This window comes from Cuculus canorus, chromosome 4, assembly GCF_017976375.1.
Source record: "Cuculus canorus isolate bCucCan1 chromosome 4, bCucCan1.pri, whole genome shotgun sequence".
Classification (NCBI taxonomy): domain Eukaryota; kingdom Metazoa; phylum Chordata; class Aves; order Cuculiformes; family Cuculidae; genus Cuculus; species Cuculus canorus.
This window is the reverse complement of record NC_071404.1, coordinates 30,335,827-30,358,459: the sequence shown is the minus strand read 5'-3', so window position 1 is coordinate 30,358,459 and position 22,633 is coordinate 30,335,827. Positions and strand designations below refer to the sequence as shown.

At 36.8% G+C, this 22,633-nt stretch overlaps 1 protein-coding gene across 6 annotated transcripts in view; it reads right to left on the bottom strand.

The window, feature by feature from the left end:
• The window catches only part of CRACD (capping protein inhibiting regulator of actin dynamics), a 121,918-nt gene that overhangs the window by 58,968 nt on the left and 40,317 nt on the right, over positions 1–22,633 (bottom strand). For all 6 annotated transcript variants that reach the window (XM_054064680.1, XM_054064686.1, XM_054064682.1 and 3 more), the window contains exon 2: positions 7,418–7,561. The gene's annotated coding sequence lies outside the window, so the exon portion shown is untranslated. The remainder of the gene's footprint in view (positions 1–7,417; positions 7,562–22,633) is intronic.

The window sequence follows — 22,633 nt, the reverse complement described above, 5'->3', positions numbered from 1 at the left end:
GAGCTTGTATGATGACTTTTCTGGGGAGAACTTTCAGTAGTATTTTAACTCTTAAGAACTACCATTGCACAGTCTTTCCAAGCTTGTTAAAACCATAAAGAGAAACTTGCATTTAGTGCAGGCATCTAAAAATCCCTGCTCCCATTCCATCCTTAGCTCAACCTTCTATTTTAACACAAACACCACAGGCTCTCCCCATAAAGTCTTTCTACTGTTCATACATCCTGCTGCAACCAACAAAATCAAACACTCATAAGAAAGGCAAATAGCCTGGATCTGTTCTGTTGCACTAATACGATAAACACTATTGGTAGAATAATCTTGGATGATCTTTCTTGCCTAACTATTAGTTAATTGATATTGATTACAAATCTTTAAAGCCTGAGAAAACGCTGTTAACTTCTGCTTCTGTAATGCATGCTCAACAACTGTCTGATTTCTTTGCAGATTAAGAGGCATTTCAGTCTTTTTAGGAAAAGTTTTATGCTCCTCAGAATCAAACTTTACATAAAAAAAGTTCAGTATCTCTTCATTCATACATATTCATACTCTCTTCCAACTGACTGAATTATAGCCTTGTCCATTGACAACTTTGTACAGACATCACAAAAGCTATATAAATTTGTCTTATGTACTTCATATGAATTACAAATTATTAAGTTATAGGTGACAATGAGTGCCTCTCATTTGCATGTGACAACCTTTTAAAATGTGTTATCGCATCTGTTAATTTTAAAATTGTTGTGCCAGTTTCCTTGCAAAGGTGCTAGTTTCCAGGAGAAAGCTGGGAATAGGTCTAGAGAAAGTAAGAGGTCTTCAACCTACTTAGTAACACTTCAGCAGAAGTAAAATATACAGAAGGTATTGTTTTCACTAACAGTGTCTGCAACTAAGACACCAAAACCCCAGCTGAAGAATTTGATTTAATTTATCCTCAAGCAACTTCCTGAACTGGAACCTAAAAAAATTATTTTATTTATGATCTAGTTTCCTGTAGTCCTTCCTGTGTTTCCATCACTGGAGATTTCCTTATGGCAGCTTTCTTTTTATAGTTTAAGAGAGGAAATCCCATAAGTTTGGGAACAGAAAAGATTATGTTTTGAATCCTTAAAGATAGTTTCATCTTTCAGTACAAAATTTTGATTTCTGTTGTGACACTATAGAAGGATGAAAGGAGTTGTTTAGGAGTCTCTGTTTTCTAGGACAAAATGTTGCTAGGGAGTTTAGATTCAGTATCAGGAAAAGTTTCTCAAGTACAAGAACATTCACCTTGACAAGGTACTCGGAAATATAATGAAATTAACAGCCCAACACATAAAAGATGAAAAACAAAATAAATTGAACACAGCATTACTTTCTTATAGCTAGTTTCTAGGACACTTTTGTTCACAGCACACTATAATTAAGCTGAACATTGCTTAAAAAAAAGGAAGCAAGGAAGAAAAAACTAAATCAAATTCTGCCGTAAATCACTGTAACTTGGACTTCCTTTACAAGTACTTGGCTCATGCTAGCCCAAGAAATCAAATATGCTCCAGACCACGTAAGAAAGACACTGGGGGACCCATCTGCGGTAAGAAGGAACTGCAAGACCAGCTTGGTCAGCTTCACAATTTTGAGAGACAAACATAAGGAGATTCCTTGCAGTAGTTTATGAAGAAGAGACTTCCCCTATAAATAAAATGAAAATGTGTTCTGTCTCTTTAATTTACAATCGCAAACCCAGTTTATTTTTACAGTACCTGAATCATCAATACCCAGTACCTTAGAGCGAATATTTTGGTTAGAATCCCTTTCAGCTGCAGCCATGTTTTTTGGTGAGGTTTTTTTGTTTGGTTGGTTGTTTATTTCAAATGTTACTGAAACAAGAAATACAGCACAACACGTTTGTATAACCACTGAGATTTTGAAATCAAACACAAGTTTAAGATTCCCTTATTTTTAAATCTCTGCTCTTGCAGTAAAATGTCTTAGATTTTAAAGTTTTTTTTGAACTATACAGCAGCAGTGTTGTGAGGGTACAAGAGTCATTACATTATCGAATCTTTCATATGTGAAAATTAAAGCTGTGCTTTGTAACAAAATGCAGCAACACCAGCAAGTCACACCTCCAATGAATCGTAGAGGCCTGTGATGAAGTCACATTGCGCAGAACATGTTTTCAGTCTTACTGTCCTCTGATCACTAATGGAAACAACTAATAGGATTATATATTTATATAATAAATACTTTTAATAATATTTGCGGTATTTCTATTTAACACAATTAACAAATACAGCTATAAATGAACACTATAATAAACATTATAATAAACAGTATTATAATATAAAGCACTGTACTGGCTACCTGGGTGCTGTAGAAGCACAAAGAAAGGTTTTTACAGACAATTATTTTCTTCAGATTGCATTCTCTAGTTGCATGTTTTCCATACTTCGATTCACCAAGGAGTAAACAACTACATTAATGGGCTCAATAAAAGATAATCCTATATAATATAGGCAGTAGAAGTATTATAATGACACATTATGTCTGCCAGATCTAACAAGATGATAGCCATTAAAAATGGCTTTTTCTTCTGTAAAACATACAGGCAGATTACAATAAGAGCTTAAAAGCCATTGAAGAGCTTTTTTCAGTTAAATTTGCCTCTGGGTTAAATATTTTTCATAGTTTTCCTCATCTCCAGAACCATTCTTTTTTCAGGGAAGGGGTCTTACTTTTAGGCAATAACATATGCAATATAGAAAAAGAGTAAAGACAACAGGGTATGATATTGTTTTATCCTGCATTGTATCAACAAAAACTAGCAGTCTCAGCAGGACCCTGCAGTAGAAAACATTATCCAACTATGACAGAAGAGTTCAGCTCACTTTTCTGCTGAAGAAGGACCTTGCCTTGAAAATAGCTCTGCCTATTGCCTGTTCAGAACATCACAGATCTCCAAGAAGTTCAGGAAGTGCAATGAAACATGACATAAAAATAGCAAAGTACACATGGTCAGCTTTTTAGAAGTTGTGTAAGTCTCTGAGCTGCATTTCAGCTGATCCATTCAGATGGAGGGGAAGAAGTCTACAGGGAATTTTATATTCAGTACAGAGCGAATAGTCAGCCCATGCCATATCACAACTAGCTGTGATATCTACGTGCACGTCTTTAGCTTTTAGAATTTCCAACAGAGCTCTACATCTCTCCATCCACTAAAGCCCAGGGCTATAGCGAGCTTCCAGCTCACAGAAGCACTAAATCATATTGAAATTAAGCATGTAATTCTCTTTTCCTGAATTACAGAACAGAATCACAGAATCATACTGTCATTTAGGTTGGAAAAGATCTGTTAAGGTCATCAAACCCAAACCTTAATCTACACTGTGACGGCCACCACTAAGCCATGTTCCTAAGCACCACATGACATGTCTTTTACATACTTCCAGGGATGGTGAATCAACCACTTCTCTGGGAAACCTGTTCCAATTCTTCATAACCTTTTCTGTGAGGAAATTTTTCCTATTTTCCTAATTGGAGCTTCTAAGATTATTTAGCCACTGCTGTATGGTTAAGGCAGAACATCACAAACATCACTTTAGCAAAGTAAAATCGGGATTTGTGTCGGCTTTCATATGTCCCAAATATAAAAAAGCAATTCCTGAGTACTTTCAAGATACAAATTCAAACTTTAAAACCCTAATGTAGAGGCAGCAATACAGCAAAAAATAACTATATAAAGAATCCTTTTATTGGTCCAGTTCTGAAAGTTCCAGAAGAAGCATATATCCCCTTTATCCCTCAGATAATTTTGCCTACAGTACTCTTCATTAATATTCTCTCAGAATTCAGCAAAGAGATCAGAACAATGTAACCTAGGTTATCAAAACCTAAATTAATTGCTTAAACTCCCATCATCAGCAGGAGCACAAAATAAAAATCCAAACAGAAACTGATCTAAATTTTGCAATCATGGCTTTAACCTTGTGAAAAAAAAATTACTTATGAGGTTTTGTACATATCGAAAAAACTCAAGAATTAGTCAAGCTTCACCTTTTGGGCCCCATTTTGAGATATAAGCTGCTTCAAAAATACTTCTGGTGAGCATGGAAATCTTGCTTGCAACTATTGGATCTAACCAAGAAAAAAAAAATTTACTCCAATTATAGCTTGATAGTTCAAATGAAGAAACATATTTAATTAGAACCAAGCAATACTAGTGCAATCAAATAATTTCACAAAAACTAGCTCTTCCTTAGAGGCTATTATATTAATTTTTCTAAATCTCTTATTCTATATTAAGTACGAAGACTCAAAACATATAGACATCTAGAGACTGAACATAAGTACTGCTCTAATTTCAACACAGATATACCATTCAGCTTATCTATGGGAAGTAAAAGCAGAAAAAAATATATATTTGCAAAATTATGAAGACAAGTTTTGCAGTCTGGGTAGCTTCTGGGTAAACAGAGCTGACGTGGAAGTTAACTAGTGAAGTTATATATTGAGAAGCATAAGCAACATGAAAAAATGTGACATGGTGACTTGTTTTCTTCATTTGTTTTTTCATTTGGCCTTACCATTATTTCAAAGCGAGACGATCAAGGATAACTCTGTTCTTCACCATAACAGTATTACCTTTCAGAGGAGGTGGGGAGGGCCACACAGTGGGCAGATGTAGCTGGAGTAAGCACAAATTAGTTGTCCAGGTGATTTTCTCACATAATGTGAGCATGGAACTACTCAGCTGAGCTCTAGAGCGCACTACTCCGGATCCCAGCCCTGCATGGCCAGAGACACTGGGGGAGCAAACACCTCAGATTAAAGGAGCAGGTGTATGGAGTCACTTTCATATTGGGCTAGAATGAGGACGTGACATTGTTCTGCAAGAAAGCAGGCTAAGGATGAGTTGCATAAGAGCATGAAATCAGAGTGTTTACAGTGAAAGACTTTAGGTCTGTTTCTCAAATAAATTTGAGAAGATAAAAAATTCATTTACATTCATAATATGCAGAGTGTTTACAAATCAAGAGACTTCAGCAAGAGGCTTATTCAGTAAAATTAATTGCAAGTATAACACAGAAAATTTCTAGAAATCTAGAAAATGCATCATAAAGAAATGCTATAACATAATGTTGACTAAACCAAGGTCTCTGCCATCTTGGAAGGACCTCGTCTTCATTAAAATAAAGAGATAAATTACTTGCATAACTGGTTATTGCACAGTGACTCATTTAATAAAATCCTTGCAGTTCGTACTTCCACTAAAGCGACTGAAAGAACACAATGGAATTTAGTCATAGTCAGTTTTGTAAGAAAGAAGTCTGAATTGGGCAAACATAAAGAACAAGACAGGCAAAAGAGGAAAATTAAGAAGAAATTAATGCAATAAAGCAGAAAAAATAGCTTTGGATAATAGAAATCAAATCAGAAACTTTAATAGAACACAAAAGAATAAAGCTTTTCCTATTCTTCCACTTTTTTTTGAAGAATGAAAACAGAAAGTATGTCTTAAAAGAAAACTGAAGCCTCTGAAGAAACAAGGTAGAGTCACCAATAAATATAAGTCTGACACTGTAAACATTTTAACCTAGAAAATGTGAAATGTTAAAATGAGCTACAAAAATCCGTAAGCATTAGGAAAAAACCATACAAGGCCTCAGTAAACTTATTAAAAACTGACTAATACAACATTTACAAATTACTACAACAAAGAGAATCTTACAGATAAAGCAAAAGCTCTACTTATAGTACAAATTATTTCCTATTAAGGTTTTGGCCTCATTTTCTGCAGCAAAAAGCAGAATATCCTATCAACAGGATATGGAATCATGTTATGAAAGAACACCATGTACATGTATTGCTTTAATTCTCTTAGAAAAAAATTATATGTAACTTCTATACAGAAATATGTCTTATATGCTTTATTTATGAAATTAATATTATCCAGTCTGAAGAGGATATTGCAACTGACAGCTCTCATTGACTGCTTTGTATTTTAAGCCAATTGGTATTGTGTTTTACTTGGTAAAGTAAAATATGTGCTATTTGAAACGTACCATACTAAAAGGAAACAAAAGATAGCTCAGGATCTCTAATCCTTACACACAAGTATCAAGGAAACATGAGGTTAGAGAGCAGATAGGAAGCATCCTGCGTTCAAAGAGCACTTGCCATTGGTGGTGGCACCTTCGTGTCTTCCTGCTTTGAAAAAACAAGAACATATGCTAACCATAAGACATTGAGAGAAAACATCTCACAAGCTGGAATTTTAAAAACACTGGTGTACCTTCAGCTGAGGTGTAGTAGGTTTTTATGATAGAAAAATGTCCTCAAGTCTACGACTGCCTCAAGAAAACAGAACCTTTTTTCTTAACAAGACAATGTATTCTAGCTGATCATTTCAGAAGAGCTGTCAGTATCTACATATCATTCATTCTTTTGCCACATAACACAGCAGTCAAATGTACATTTTGGCAAGATAGTCACAAGTAAGGGAAGACTGGTAGTTAACTGATAGTCTTTGTTAATTTACAGGGTGATATTAGTTAGCCAGGACAGATCTGTACCACATAAATATCTTTGAATAACAGAACCATATTGTTTTGCGCAAAAGCAAAGACATAATTGCTACACTAGATAGACACTGAATCCATTTTAATAGAAATGCACGACAGAGTAGGGTGTTTGCAGATTAAATCATTGATGAACATATCTGCCCTGGGACCACATTCCAGTATGACTGCTCTAGAAAGAAATCATTATCTATCATAGCAATTCAAATGTTCTTCCAGGCCAAAAAAAAAATGCTGATGTCATTCCACCTTGAGAGGAAACATGCACAGTACAGTACATTCTAACTGTTTTCAGCCTCTTGCAGTACTTGGTAGAAGTGAACCGTCTAGGGAAGTAGAGTTGTAAATACTTTACAAAAAAACCCCAATCAATCCAAAACAGAAAGGAAAACAGTGCAGATCTGTTCTGATAAAAGCCTAAATGATGGCCTACTACTTAGCACTAATTCCCGGCAGCAGCATTCTACAAAGACACTGTGTATTTGTCTTGGCAAAACAAGAGTTGCTTGGTAGACTGGAGACTACATAAATCTTTGCATGGCTAAGAATAACTTCAGCAGTTGAAACGAAAGACAATATTTGCTGTTGTATACAGTACTTGTTTTCTTTTTTTTTCCAGAATACACAGAAAAGCTATACAAAAAGCAGTTCTAAGTACAGTAATGCATGCATCACATTCTTCCTTTAATATGATAAAGCTCTTTTTTTCTGTTTATAAGTTAGAACATGCGGGTTAAAATAAGTACTTTAGTACTCAATTATTGCCTAAGTTTTCACTTCTGCCTTCAGCTTAATGAATTGTTAAATGAAGACATCACTTACAGTGTTAGAGGATCAGCAGAAAAACATTTCCTTACCTTTTTGTAAGATGGAGTGTGGTATTCTCTACTTTCACACAGTCTTGCTTTCTCTCTGAAATTGGGATTTTTCTTTAATATATATGATCAGAAATCAGAATACACTGTTAGGGATCCGTGGTTAACATTCTTCTCTCAGACTACCTAGGCATGAGGGGAAAAGAAAGAATTTTAGTTCACATTTTCTAGGCTAGCCTAAGAGTATTTTCATGTTTTCCCTCTTTTGAGAGTGCTTATAAATTGAGCAATTCCCTCCTGCCACATCTCTTGTAAATGGTTTGAGATGTTTGCAGTCTAAGAAAAAAAGAAAAAAGAAAAAAAAGATATTGCAACCTGAGAAATTTTCATTAGCTTTGGATCTCCCTCTGAGACTTTCATACAAAATGGTCTTTCTTTACACTTTCAAACTAGTGAAATGGCAACGCTTTCTTATTTTCCCTTCCAAACAGCCACATCCTGCAGCTCTAAATCAACTATATTTCAAGAAAAATATGTCACTGTTTTTACTCTAGTTTTGGCTGAAATAAAAATGCAGCATTTGACTCTAGTTTCCCAAAGGAAAAACTAACAACTTCTAAGAATTAAAATGAGAACTTACGATAACTTTGCTTTTCCTTCAACAAGAGTATGTAAAAATGAGCTTTAACTATTTTTCTGGAAAAAAAAAACAAACATGAAATGCCTTTTTTTAATGAAAAACCCCTTTCTTAACAAAAAAAAATTCAAACTGTAGTAATAGACTGCAAAGTAGGAACAACTTAAACAGGTGAAAACAACTTGTACAATTTCACAGAGCAACCAAATTAGATTTTTAACTGATTTCTGTTCTGGTTTCACTAATTTTGAGTTTACATGAAAAATTTCAAAACCAATTTTGCCATTTTTAATAAAACCATGATGTAAAAGTTTCCAATTCTCATTAGGGATTGCTATGCTTCATTTTGCGTATAACTAAAAGTATCAGACAAAGATTTTATAGCAACTGTCCCATTCCCGCACCCTAACAGTTTTTAAATAGTAATTGTTATATTAATTCAACCTTATGTCCTCAGGCGGCTACAAATAAGAGTATTTTGTCAGAACAATGAAGTTAGGGAGCTCAATGCACCTGCAATAAAGAGCCTGCTGTAACCAAGAGACTTCAGGTCTATAGCCCTGCGTTCATCCCAAGGGAAACAATAAATCTACCGGGGGCTGCCATTTTACGGACAGTCAACTTTCATTCTGCTGGTTGAGGTTTTGAAGCATGCGAGCAACAGAACAACTTCTGAATTAGTTTATTGTTCTTGAAAAATCAGAATCCAAAGGACTTTGAACTTCTGGGTATAATACCAACTTCCATTTTTCAAAGTGCAAGAAAAAGAAACTTAAAGCGCACTCATTGTTGACAACTAAGCTTAACAAGCATAAAAGGAGATGCCCCTGGCAGTAACGAGCAAACAGAAAAGTTCTTCATTCTATTTAATAACATTCTTTTTCTTCTCAGGGGAAGAAGTGGAAGCAGGTGGATAGGGAAACATTTCAATGTAAAGGAAATTCTTGAAGACACCAACATGGAAGATTTGGACCTTGAAAGATAATTTCAGGAAACTTACTAACTCAGACCTAGTGCTGTGTTAAAATATAATATGACATCTGACCTGCCCTTTCCCAGGTTTCTGCAAGTTACACAGTTCTTAACAAAACATATAAGAAGAGTATCAGAGATAATTTTATTTCTGGAGAGGCTAATCCATTAGGATGCACCATCCTAATAAGTGCATCTCTCCTATATGTCCAAATATAGTGAGCAAACCATGTTCTTGATCCATATGTGGAAAATAACACCCAAACATAGTGGGAAAAATGCTTTCTCACTCCTCAGTCAAAATTAAATTCCTTATATGCTATCTTGAGAGATAAAGAAGTAGCTAACATTCAGAACTAGCAATTAAAAGCACTACAAATAACAGAAAATGTAACAATTGTAGTTAGGAAATAATGTCTCAAAAAGAAGAACATGAAACCTGCCATAAAAAAGGCTTTGGTAACCTTATCTATAATTGTTGACATGCATCACGTCCTGAAACTCTAAGATATCGCAAAATGTGATTTTCATACAACTGCTAGGTGTCTGAGGAAAAAATAAGCAGCAAAAATGTTCAGCTCCTAGTTTTCAGTAGTTGTAGAAGTACGAGTGGAGGCTTCTCCCAGATCTCCTTACACCATCATTTTCAGCCATGCCTTGCAAGGAATACTCTTCCAAGGTGCAAACCAAAATAAGAAAGTTAAGAAAATAAGAAAGAAAAGAGAAGACCTCAAAAATATGAAAAAGATTTGAGCTGACTAGGAGCAGTATTCCACAAGCCCGTACTTCTGAGCAATACCTGCGTGGCCATGTAACAAGGTAGAAAGACATAAAGGGTGCAAAGAAGACAGAGCCAGGCTCTTCTCAGTGACATCAAGTGACAGGACAAGAAACAACAGGCACAGACTGAAACACAGGAGGGTCCCTCTGAATATCAGGAAATGCTTTATTTACTGTAAGGGTGACTGAGCACTGGTACAAGTTGCCCAGGGAGGCTATGGAGAGTCTAGCCTCAAAGATGTACAAAAATCAACTGGATGGAATCCTGGGCAATTGGCTCTAGGTGGCCCCGCTTGAGCAGGGGGGTTGGACCAGCAGACCTCCAGAGATGCCTTCCAACCCCAACCATTCTGTGTTTCTGTGAAAGTGGAAAAAGCCAGGAAAGTAATTTCTTCATTTAGGAAACAAAACCAGGAAAACTTTCATATTTTTTAGAAAGTAGAAACCTATTTATCACAAGCCAAACAATGACATGATTAAATAGGATAAAAATTGGATTAAACTTGACAGATCTACAGAACAATTGCTTTTACATTGTATAAGAATTTTCCTGGGTCAGGCTGCACCATTAAAAAGTCATCTCTCCAGTCAAGGCTGCATAGACAAAATTCAACACATGCAGAACACTAAGTAAGAAGGAAGCTTTGATCTCACAAACTGAAAGGCAGGAATAGTCTCAAAAAAAGGCTGCCAGATCTAAATATGAAAAAAATGTAGCTTTTGCAGGACGAAACATTCCCCACACCCCCACATAAATACACATTGCAGCTGTGTGCCCTGCTCGCTTCTGCACTTGCTCCAGCACAGCGAGAGGCAGTAAAGGTTAATTGCATTTACACAGATGAGCGGCAACGCTGCATCTAAAGATACTGGGGGACATACAAATGGGTAAATGAGACTGACCTGCAAAATACAACTGCTGATGAGGTATGAAAAAGGGAAAAAATCACTTGGGCTTAGAGGAGCATGATGGCATTGCAGTAGGAAAACAGGTATATTTTTGAAACGCACTAACACACCCCAGTGCTGTAGCATAGCCAGAGCATGCTGTAGTTTTACCTTCACTGATACTCAACAGCAACTAAATCAAAATAAAACTGTAGTTTTCCCTGTGTTGTAGGGTATTGGAAAGAACTTCTTCATCAAACTACCCGATCCAGCTCTCCGATCATGCTTAGCTAACCTCAACCTGCCCCAGCCACAGAGAGTTTTCTGAAGTGTGAACAAGAGTACACTTCATTGCACTGTTTAGTTACACTCACAAGGGCAGAATGTAAGTATAAAGAGCCAAGGAATAAATGAGAACCCAACCTCTCCCTGGACTTAGGCATTTCTTCCACACAGTTTATTGTAACACTGCCTTCAGAAGATGTAGGTATTTTTCTTTTAAAACTATATCATGTTCTTTCTCAAGGACAACAAACATCTTCAATTAGAAATGCCTCTAATGTGTTCTGAAAGAGGAATAGGCGAAATAGTACAGTTTCTTCATTTTGCTGACAAGATCTACATTTTTTCTTCTTTCTTTGTTGTAGGAATTATAACTTCTAATGTCCATAAAATATAGTTCCCTTTCAGTACCGTAAACAATAAGGCAGGTCATCAACTGTTGCAAGAATCTTCTATGATTGTAAAGTGCTTCCAGTTATTTTCTGTTTATTTAAAGTGCAATCAAAAACACTGTTCTATGGCTGCAAATGTCATTCCTGAATATACACCTACACCCTTTCCAAACACAGCCAGAAAAATTATTTGCAATATTATGTGACCAGATTCCATTTCCTTTATTTGATCTAAGATGAAGTCTGTGCTACAGGTGGACTTAAGTGAGGCTATAAAGCTGCTTGTGGAGTAGAACCCTGCTCTACAAGAGTAAACACAAAACAAAATATCGAAAGAACTTGAAAGAAAAAGATAAAAAGGAACAAAGCAGCCTGGAAAACTCATTCTTAAGGAATCTCACATCACAAAGTTCACAGACAGCACAGCATCATGCACTAATGAAACTTAATCCTAATCTATATCTAAGAATATGGGGAAATATATTTTCTTGTAACTATCTCCATCAGTACAGAAAGCACTAACAATTAGGTTCAGGTACTGGCTAGTGCAGAAATAAATTTCCCAGCTGCCTTGAAAACTGTCAGAAGAAAGGCACTACATATACATGAATCATTAATGAACTGTGTGACCTCATCCTTGGGTAACTAGAGAAGCATAAAAACAACATGCTGTGTAAGTAGAAAGTCTTCTAGTCAGCAGTGCCACACAACAGCAGGCAGCAAACACAAGAACATCTATCCTGACACTGTAGTAGATCCCTTTTGACAGGCTTTGTGTTTTTATCTCAACCAGCGCAGGTCATCAGTGGTAAAAAAACCAGAAGCTTCTGAGGACAAACAAGTGCACAGATCAATAATTAAGAGGGAGATCCCTGTCTCATTTCTTCATTTCATCCAAGGCTTGACTGAAGTGAAGCGTTTGACAGAAGTAAAACACATTTTGCTACCTTTAAGAACCTAGGCATTGGGTCTAGGCTGGTAAATGATGCAAAGCTGTTAAAACAAACCACCGTAGTCCAAGCTGTGGCTTGCAGCAACGTCCTGGGGAAGATGAGGATGAAATGAACAAACAGAAACTCTGCTTAAGTAACCACCCACCTGCTCCAGCCCTACAGAGTGACAGGAACCAGCCCCACGTGTAACACAGCAGAAGCAGTCCAGCTTTTTGGGGGCTCTTTCCTTGCTTTTCATACCTGCTTCCTCACCTTTAACACCTAACAGACTGCTGCTCCAGCTCAACTCACTCCCCACTCCATTGAGATGGTGGTAGAATGGAAGGCACAGGAGGCAAAGGCTGCCAGAAAAAGTAAGGAGAGAGAGAAAACAAAGGCGAGGAAAATGCCTCTTGCAGAGGGGTAGAGTTGCTGCTACATAAGATAAGGAGCGATCATAGGTCTGAAGTACCCAGATCCAGGTCTTGTGAGTTCAAGGTTGTAGCACTTGACAGAGACTTTTGCAACCTGTAGAATAATAAAAACATCAGTAGCACCAAACTGCCCTAAGTGCAGGTTTCTTAATGGCACCATGAGGACAACAGTTCTTTACAGAGTATTTAGATGAGGACACGATGGTGACTTTGTAAGACCTTCTGATGAGGCTGTTCAGTGCACAAGCATCACCACTGATGGGAAAAAAAAACCAGAAGGAACAATTTATATGAAATAAAGTCAAAAAAAAAAAAAGAGAAATTTGTCTGTCTGGCTCCTCTGGCAGAGCAGAGGAGATGCTGTCTCTGGTAGAGTGAGTCAAGTGAGCCAGTGCTTCACTGGAGGATTCTTTGGGGCCAGCAGCTATGAGGCTGATATGCTATTTTTCTTCTTCTCTGTAGAGAGAAGCGACAGAGGGTGCACTTCACTGGCAGTCTTCATCCTGCTAACATGGGGAGGAAACTCAGTTGTGTGTCACACCAGCTTCATGCAATGATTTTAGGTGACAGTCTAATTGTCTCTGCTGTACATGCAAGAACTTACTTTCCAACTAGCTATACAAGCAAATCAAACATATTTTTCTATAGTCTTTCATGGAAAAACTCCTATGACAATTTGACCCTGAAACTAAGGAGGACGGTTACTGACAGTCTAGTATCTTAGAATCATAGAATCACTAGGTTGGAAAAGACCTCTTAGATCATTGAGTCCAACCATTCCTATCAACCACTAAACCATGTCCCTGAGCACCTCATCTACTCATCTTTTAAATACCTCCAGGCATGGGGACTCAACCACCTCCCTGGGCAGCCTCTGCCAGTGCCCAATGACCCTTTGTGTGAAAAATTTTCTTCCTGGTGTCCAGCCTGAACCTCCCCTGGTGCAGCTTGAGGCCATTCCCCCCTATCCTGTCCCCTGACACTTGGAAGAAGAACATCTTGGTAGGTGTCTTTGCTTGTTGTCATGTTGCAATTCTACTTCTCTCATACTCTCATAATGTATCATTTCTTAGGTGGTAGCAAAAGGCACAGAAGGGTTTGCACTTTTCCTCCTTGTACTTCTGTTATCCGGAAATTAAGAAGTTGGATTGCACAGTCTTTACCTGAAAGAAATCTATATGGAAAAACCTATATTGTCAAGACAAGATTACTAGTGATAATCAACAGTTACATCTCTGATGAGTTTTTAACATTCTAAATTTCCTCTCATATACAAAAACAGAGAAGGAAGAAATTGGACAGGTGAGGGACAATAGTTTCCCTAATTACTTCTAGTTATCCTAAGGGTGTAAAAGGCAAAAAGGTGTCTAAACCCCAAGAGATGAGAAGTAGGGGGGGAGGAAACGGTTCCGTGTATGAAGACTTAAGTGTCTTATATCAAATACAAGGACGTATTGTTTCTTGCTCAGGAATTCCAGTGCTTGTTGTGTTTATGTAATAAAGCACCATATGTAGTGAAAGACACAAACTGCATGAGTGTTCACAAAAAACCAGTTCTATAAAACTGTAAGAAAAATCACTTAAAAGGACTTGAAAACATTACTTGCATTACAGCTCTTATTTGTGCATATCATGACTCTCTAGTTTATCCCCCCACTTGAAATGGCCCACACTGCTTACCAGGTAATATTTTTTCTTTAAATTCCATGACATATCCATAAACAAAAAATACAACTTTGTCAGAAAACACATTAATAACTGTTCATTTGATAGATAGTACTATCCGTTATCAGCAGCAAAGTTCCCAAGCCTTTTAACAGCAGAGATAAGTAATACCCAAGGTGAAATATGCATGTGTAAAAATATATATGTACACTCACTCAGGCAAACACACACAATCAGTCTTCAGATTTTTACATTGAAGAAAGCTTCAAAATTCAGAGTTTTTACTTGACTTCTACAACTTGATCTCATCTGAAAATAAATACAAAGTCCTCAGCATTAGTCAGCAGAATGAAGTAAAATATTTAATAGGAAAAAAGACTCCTCTACATAGTTTAAAATAATTAATATATATTAAAATAACAAACGAGGACTTAAAGGAATACCTGCTTAGTTAGAAATTCTGTCTTTTGTCCCCTTTATCTAAGTAGTGGTCATATCTTGGAACAAACATGGAAAATGCCAATTTAGCATTTGTGGTTTTAGTTGAATTAAACAACAGAATAAAAAATAATTTTAAAGCTTTTTCTTTTCTTTTCCTTCTCTGAAATTTTAAGGGCTGCCTGCTCTCCTTGTCTTCTTTTATCTCTATGAAACATAAGCTGAATTTTATATAGTTATTCAATAATTCATCTTTTAATAACTGTAGTGGGCTACAACTCCATTTCCTAGAGAAGATGAATGTGTGCTTCTTATTATACAATGTAATTTTTTTCTGTATTTAAATAGCTATATTTCCTAGCAAAGAGAAGCAATAGATGAGTATCTTTACTGTGTTTATTTTTCAAATTGGAAAAATGCACGTTTTGCAGAAGCTATTCTTACAAAAAGAGATACATATTAGACGTAAAAGCCATTTTAACAAGTAACTAACTGTAAAATGTGTTATTTTTTATTTTAATTTGAATTCATTAATTGTATCTATATAAACAAATAATCTATATTTAATAGCTTCTTATTGAATGCTTTTTCTAACTATTAGAAAAATTCCTCTGGATGAAGGTTGTTGTGAGCACTACACATTCTACTGTGTCGGTGACATTTTAAAGCAGTTTAGATACCCCTTTTCAGGTATGGCTGGTAGTGCATCCCACCATCACCTCCAGTGCGACAGACAGAAAATATATGTAGAGTGAAAGAAATATAACTGTGAAAGTACAGCATAACAGCCACCACACCTCTTAGTCTTTGCTTTTTGTATTTTGGTACACTGAATAAGTTTTCACTCCAGCAGATATTTTCACTCACCTAGAAACCTTCCTGTTTACTCTCTCCATATGAAAAGAAGTATGAAATAGGAAGTCTTCCTATGTTGTCCTTCTAGGCTATGATTGCCCTAGTTACAAGGTTTGCACGTTCTTCTGGACAAGCATTGAGTTTTTTTGTAAGTTCGAGAAGTATCTGAAGCGGTTTTGGAACTGCTGCTATCCCTGCGATAAAATGAGTTCTGTCAATCTTGTTTGTCAGTGCTATATTTCTCATACTTTTCTGCAACAACCTTAAAAAGGCATCTTTGCCAATGATGTACTAGATGGTAAGTATGTCAACTGTCAGTAGCAGAGACACGTAAGTCTACTCACTTTCTCTCACGGAGGAAGTGCCCAGAGCAGGAAAATGGGCAAAAATTTGAAAGAAAATACATTCAAATAGCATATCCCAAAGGGAGATGAAAGGACATGGGAATAAAGACTGTTGTGATATTTCTGTGGACACTTGTGCCCTACCTGGCGTTTCCAGCAACACAACAAACCCAGACTGCAACTTCTCTAGGCGAGTGGGTTCTCCTGGCAGAACTCGGAGACCTCAGTGAAAGCCCCTCTCAGTTCAATCACAGGCTCCATCCCTACAGAGCCAGGTCACATGTTACGAGTGTGATGTATAACACAAAGCAAAATGGTTTTGGAAGAACTGCACACTCATTTAGTTCTTATATCAGGATGATTTTGTGTAATCAAGAAGCAACATAAATTTGTGTCAAACAACCAAAATCTTGAGAGCTTTGGAATGTTTATTGTATATCTGTGTATTTGATGAGCCTCAGAAGAAGATGGTGGGAGGAAGGACTTTAGTTTTTGTCTTTGTTTCTCACTATCCAGCTCTCTTTTTAATTGGCAATAAGTTAAATTAATCTTCCTCAAGTTGAGACTGTATTGCCAGTGACATTAATTGGTAAGGGACCTCCCCATCTTCATTTTAAACCACATGGGTTTTTTTCACCTTATTTTCTCCCCCCTATCTTTATGAGGAGGGCAGTGAGAGAACAGCTCATTGGGCAGCTGGCTGAGGTCAATCCACCCCAGTTTGTTATTGAAAGGAAAAGGTTCTTCACTGTCAAAGAAGTATTCCAAGTGTAGATTCACTTTCAGTTGTATCCTTTTAAACCCAAGAGATTCCAACTCTCTCATAAAACTTTCCATCACTGATCTAGTATTTGTTTGTATCTTCATTTTCCTTTTTCCGAGAGCAATGCAGGGATGTTTTAGTGCTATGTTTTCTCTAGGTAAGTACAGCAAAATGAAAGTGATATTAGGCACCCAAAAGGACCCAGTTAGAATCAAGGAATCACAGGATCTGAAGCATTTTTCCCAATGTCTAGAAATAGTTCAGCAGTTTGGTATTTGTGATACTCGTATGTTGTCACATCAAAAAAATTAAAAAAATTGTTGCAATAACTTCCTGCATTATTTCATTTCAGTATTTCGGTATGTTGCCCAATGTAAAATAAATCATTTCTCAGCGGTGCTGGAATGACTGGATGCTAACTATGCTACCAGGAGTTAAGAAATTGAGCTGAGGTAAGCAGTTAGATTTCAGAGAACTCTGTAGGAAATAAAGAGTTAGAAGAGTTGTTCAAACAAATGAGCAGTGAGGTAAAACTAAGGAGACTTGAATGCCAGATACAGAAACTGCATGTATGTACCGACAAGAAGAAACATGGGGAGACTACTATGGAAACAAAGGCAGGTGAGCAAACAGAATACCAGCACTGATACACCACTGCAAGCAGATGAATCACTTGGCTAAAATTGGGCATGTTCTTTTCACCGTCTATTTTTAAATAAAATGCCTAAGAAGACTTCACAAGATTTTTGTATTCTCTATTTCAGTTTCCATGAAGTCCTAAAACACTACCAGAAATGTTGGTCCCAGACTATTACTGCCAGAATCTTAGAATAGAATTCTGCAAAATTTTACATTAAAGCACAGAGCGAATGTTTCCAGCTTGTTCCATCTTTGCTTTCGATTCTGTGAGCCTACATAACCAGCTCAACATATGTAACTAAGACAAATGCAACTTCAAATCTTTAATAAGTTCATCTGCCCTTTATATTAAATAAAAAATAGTCCGTAACATGAAAAGAATGAGTGTTGGAAAATAATCAGAATGTTACCAAAAGACAGCTTGAAATGCAGAAAAGTTCGTATTTTTTAAACAAAAAGAACCCATCTGAGAACTCCTGAGTTTCAATAGCAACACAGTTTAAAGAAAAGATATGCTGACAAATGAAACAAAAATGGTTTTCCATGGGTGCCAGTTTGTCTGTTTTCCAATTAGAAGTAAAAGCCTAAGAATCTGTCCACAGCTTACTGTACATTTAACCAGATAATAATTTTTGACATAGTAGAAATAAAGTCAAATTCTTAGCTTGCATAGAAGCTCCACGTGTTCCTACTGAAAAATGCTACAACCTGTGTCATACTAACACTAAAGATCATAGAATCACACCCATCCAACCTAATTTACTGCATTTGTTTTCTTTGGAATCAAAATACATCACGTGAAATTATGTTGAGAGTGTGTAAAATTGTAATAACTTCCCAAAGATTTGGTTTAAATGAAGCCAGTGGACTTACTCTGTGCTAGTCACAGGGAAAGGCACCCTTTGCTTGCATGGCTTAACCAAAACCATCACACTTCCCTCTACCTAATATGACAACATTAATCTTCATTTTTACCATTCTTGTTTGGCACACTTTTGTTCCCATATTATTAGGGACTTAATGTTCAATAAATTATGTCAATATTTGTGAATAGTAGGAATAAAAATGATAGAAGGCTGAGAGCCACAAAACACAGCTTTTTCTCAAAAAAAAGATGTGGCACAGGTAGTGACAGTAGAATCTGCTCTGCACTTAAGACATCTGAGACCTCTCCACTTATTACAACAATGTGTTTCACAGTTCTTCTGTAACCTCCCTTCCTTCTGAACACTCTTGGGAGGAGTGCTGAGTCCACACTGTAAAGCAATGTTATGCCAACACTTGTCTTCCAGGATCTGAACTAAACCCACAGATCATGTCACAATGACTGAACATATTACTGTGTAAAAAATGTTGGGATGCAGCTCTTCCAGTTAAGAGCCAGTGTATTCCCTGTAGAGTTCTTAAGCTTTTCTATTGTACTTTAATAAGTACTCTTCTAGAAAATAAGCAATTGGTAAGAGTGCCAGACTCACTTAAATTTAACAGGACTTAGAGTAACTTGTACAGAAGCTTCATATATTTCTGTAGAGCTCCGTTTCATGCTATTAAACTAACAGATCTTTTCCAATAAAAGAATACTTCACTGAATTATGTTTTGATCAGGAAAACAAGAGATTTCTCAATTATATTACAAAGGCAAAACTTTCTTGCCAGGTTTCCATTTGTATCTGCAAGAAAGATTCTCCATCGCTTTTACGAGTGAAGTTTCTTTCTACAGAGGTCAAGCATTTAATTTTACTCAAAGCTAACCATCACTGAATGACCACACTGTTGCTAGTTCTTGATTTTAATTTCATCATAGAGTGAGGCTGCCAAGGTTTATATATACCTCTGAAAACAGGGTTTTATTAATAGAATACAAGGTGAAACCCAACAAATTTATGCTGAAGCTAGAGCATGGTGAGACTCCTGATTTGAAGAAAAGTGGTGAAAAGGCATAAATTCTAGGGGCATCCTCAGGTGACAAATCCCTACTTCTACTTGAAGCTCTGAGAGCTGGGATCCAACCACTAGACCTTGTTTACTAATTATAATGCAATAAAGACCTCCATTTTTGTATCTGCAGGTTCTATATGCAAGTTACAAGACTTTACAATATATCAGTAAGAACTCAACCTGACACAGTAGAGAAGAAGAAGAAGATGCACGCACAAGTGTTAATGAATTCACTGAGCTCAGGCAGCGGCTGCATTGAGCAAGCCCATTGCAGTAGTCTGATCTGGAACTAATACATGAAAACATATGTTTATGCCTAAATAGGATAAGTGTTCAGTTTTAGTCTTTTGTTGATTAAAAAAATCTACAAAAATCTGTTATGGGCTCTCTGAAGTTAATATAAAAAAAAAAGGTATTTACAATATTCATATCTGAAAGGTACACAGCTGCATCTTCTCACTGAATGAGAAGTTACTCCCTTGGGTATCTTTAATTAAGTAAATTGCACCCTCCTGGTTGTATGGAATACCTTCTATTGGCATGAAGATATTAAAGAGACAGGACTTTGAAGAAGTGCATTACAAGGCTTCCTTGCCCCTGGAGACTTGTCCCAGGAGATTACACAAATAAAACGCATTAAGGAAGCAGTCACATATTCTCTAAATGTAACAGACATCTTCTCAAAGAATTTAGCTACAGCCAGATTATTTTAGCTCAAGTTCCTTGTTCCAGAAAAGTTTTGTCTCCTTGTTAGAACTAACCACCTAATTTTGGAAGGTTCACCACAAAAACAAAGAGATCGTGAGAAACTGTGAGGTGTTATTACCTCTATTCAACAATAACAGCCTGTGATAGATTCTTTCTTGTCAAATCACTGTAGCTTTCCACAGAATTTTAATTGGAAGCAGCTATTTGGATCCTAGAGGCACGTAGGATTTATAATTGTAAAACCGTGAAACTCTGAACAAACCTCAAATGTCAGCAAGCTACAAGAAAGAAAATTATTTCTCTTTGCTAAGGCCAGTCTCATTAGACATTTTTTTATTGTTTTATCTTGTTAAAATACAAATTGTAGATGCCTTTTAGAGTGCAAAGAAATAACTCTGAACAAGGCTAGTAATACAAAAGCAAATGGTTGCAACCCCTAAACCAAGCTTGTTACGATGTAGGTCAGTTATTACCTATTTTGACAAATAGCAAATGTTCAGTCTTCTTTTCTTTCCATTCTGGGTCCATTCTCTTCTCCCTCATCAGCTGCTCACTTTGACACTGGTAGATTTGATGCTTCTCCTGCACTGGACCGAACAGGTAGAAAACTCCTGGCACAAAGATGGCAACAAACCACCAGGTAGGATGGAGCCCAGAAAGGAAACCGATAACATTCTATTTTTTAAAATGCTTTCCTGTCTTGCCTCAAAACCAGTTACTATAATGCATGAAATAGCTTATATTTAACTGGAGACTTGTATTGTTATTTCTTAGCAAGTGAGGGAAGCAAAGAAATGAGCCATTCTGCAGACACAGTTTATTGAACACAATGATGTGGAGGTGGGTTTCATGTTTGAAAAGGACAGAAAGAAGCCTAACATCTAGGCAGTCAAAATCTCTGTGGAGGAACAGCACTGTCCTAAATACTCCAGCAACAAGACTGTGGTAGGGCCTACGGTAGGACATCAAGAATGCTTGTTCTAAAAGTGTTCATTTTTTTCCTCATTATTCAATATGACACTCATATGTCACACACTTCACTGAATCCACTCTGGTGAGAATTATTCATTTTTCCAGATTCATTCATTCTGCATGTTTGCTTGCCTGCAACGCTGTCCTCACAAAAAAAGATTATTCTTCAACGGTTAACATGAGAATAACTTTTTAACTATGGCCTTAGTAATAAAACACCGTTAGAAATATTTTCTATATTGACTAAAGTCTGAAAAACTAAAGGGGAAAAAGGTCTGGAAGGTATAGGAGGCACATTTGAAGGTCAGAGCATAGAGCAATATTGAGAGAAAGCCCTGCTAAGACCTCTCCGCTCTGGTGTAGCCCATGTACAGCTCCACTCACACAACATGAGAGATCTGGAAAGAAACCATGGATGTTTCTCTGGCAAATATTACAAGCACTGCCTAGTAAATCCTCACTAAGCATGCACAAGCTGCGTTCACCAGATCTGGAGAGCCACTTGTTAGGTTTTTTTGTGACGTGAGTAGAAAAAGCCACAACATCACATTACCACATTTGAAATGTTAACATCAGAGCATGCAAGTTTCCAAATTTTCAGCTTAAGTCATGAAGCATTTTAAGTATTTTAAAAATGGAGAAACTCCCTTCTCCACCTCCAATTTAATTCCCTAAAAGTGAAAAGTTCATTCTCATTAAACATTTTAAAAATTTCAAAATAATGCTCAGGGCTGAATAGGTTGAGTGGAAAGCATCCACCAGGCCAGGTAAAGTTGCATAAAACATTCTAATCATTATGCAAAACTAATCGCGTACCTCTAGGACAGTAACAGACAGAACATCCCACACTCTGCGTTCTAAGCCAATTCTTTTCCCAAACATTTGCTGTTGCTAAAATACTTACCACTCAACTAGTTTCCAAAGTGCTTTATGTTTTAATTTTTCTCAGTTCTAAGTAAGAGTAATTAAATTCTTTTCACACCAAACATTTCCCAAGAGTTTCCACTGCCTTCAGCTCCAGAGGTTACAAGCTCGCCTTGATAAGCTGGAGATATTATTAATTGTCCTTATTTAGGCCAGTAGCATGGTACTTCTGTCATCTCATCTTGAATTACTTTTAGTTATCAAGACAGAGATGCCTGGAAACAGTTCTCCAGGCAGAAATCCTCAGTCATACTCACAATGTAAGGATTTAGCACAAGCATATTCATCTTCATTACTGGAAATGTAATAAGAACTGTGGCACTTAAAGACAATACCTTTTTAAGAGTATTTAAATAAGAATAGCTCCTAAGTGGAATGAATACTTCATGCTCACATGAGTTATATGCCTGCAAATCACATGTGGTTCACTGAGCCATCTGCTTTCACAACAGCTTGCAGTCTGTCTTTTCCACTGTGGTGCAGTGTGAATTGCCCCTCTCACCAGAAGGATTTGGATTAAGCTAGATCAGAGAAAGAGAGCCCTTAGCTGCTGGTATGTTTAAAACAGTTTCTAAATTATGTGTCGACTACTTGTCAAATTACTGAGACCTGTAATTGAAATTACCGAAGCGGAAAAGGTACCAGGTAAATGGTTAGGATAGTATTAGTAGGTTCTTCTAAAGCTCACTTCTGAT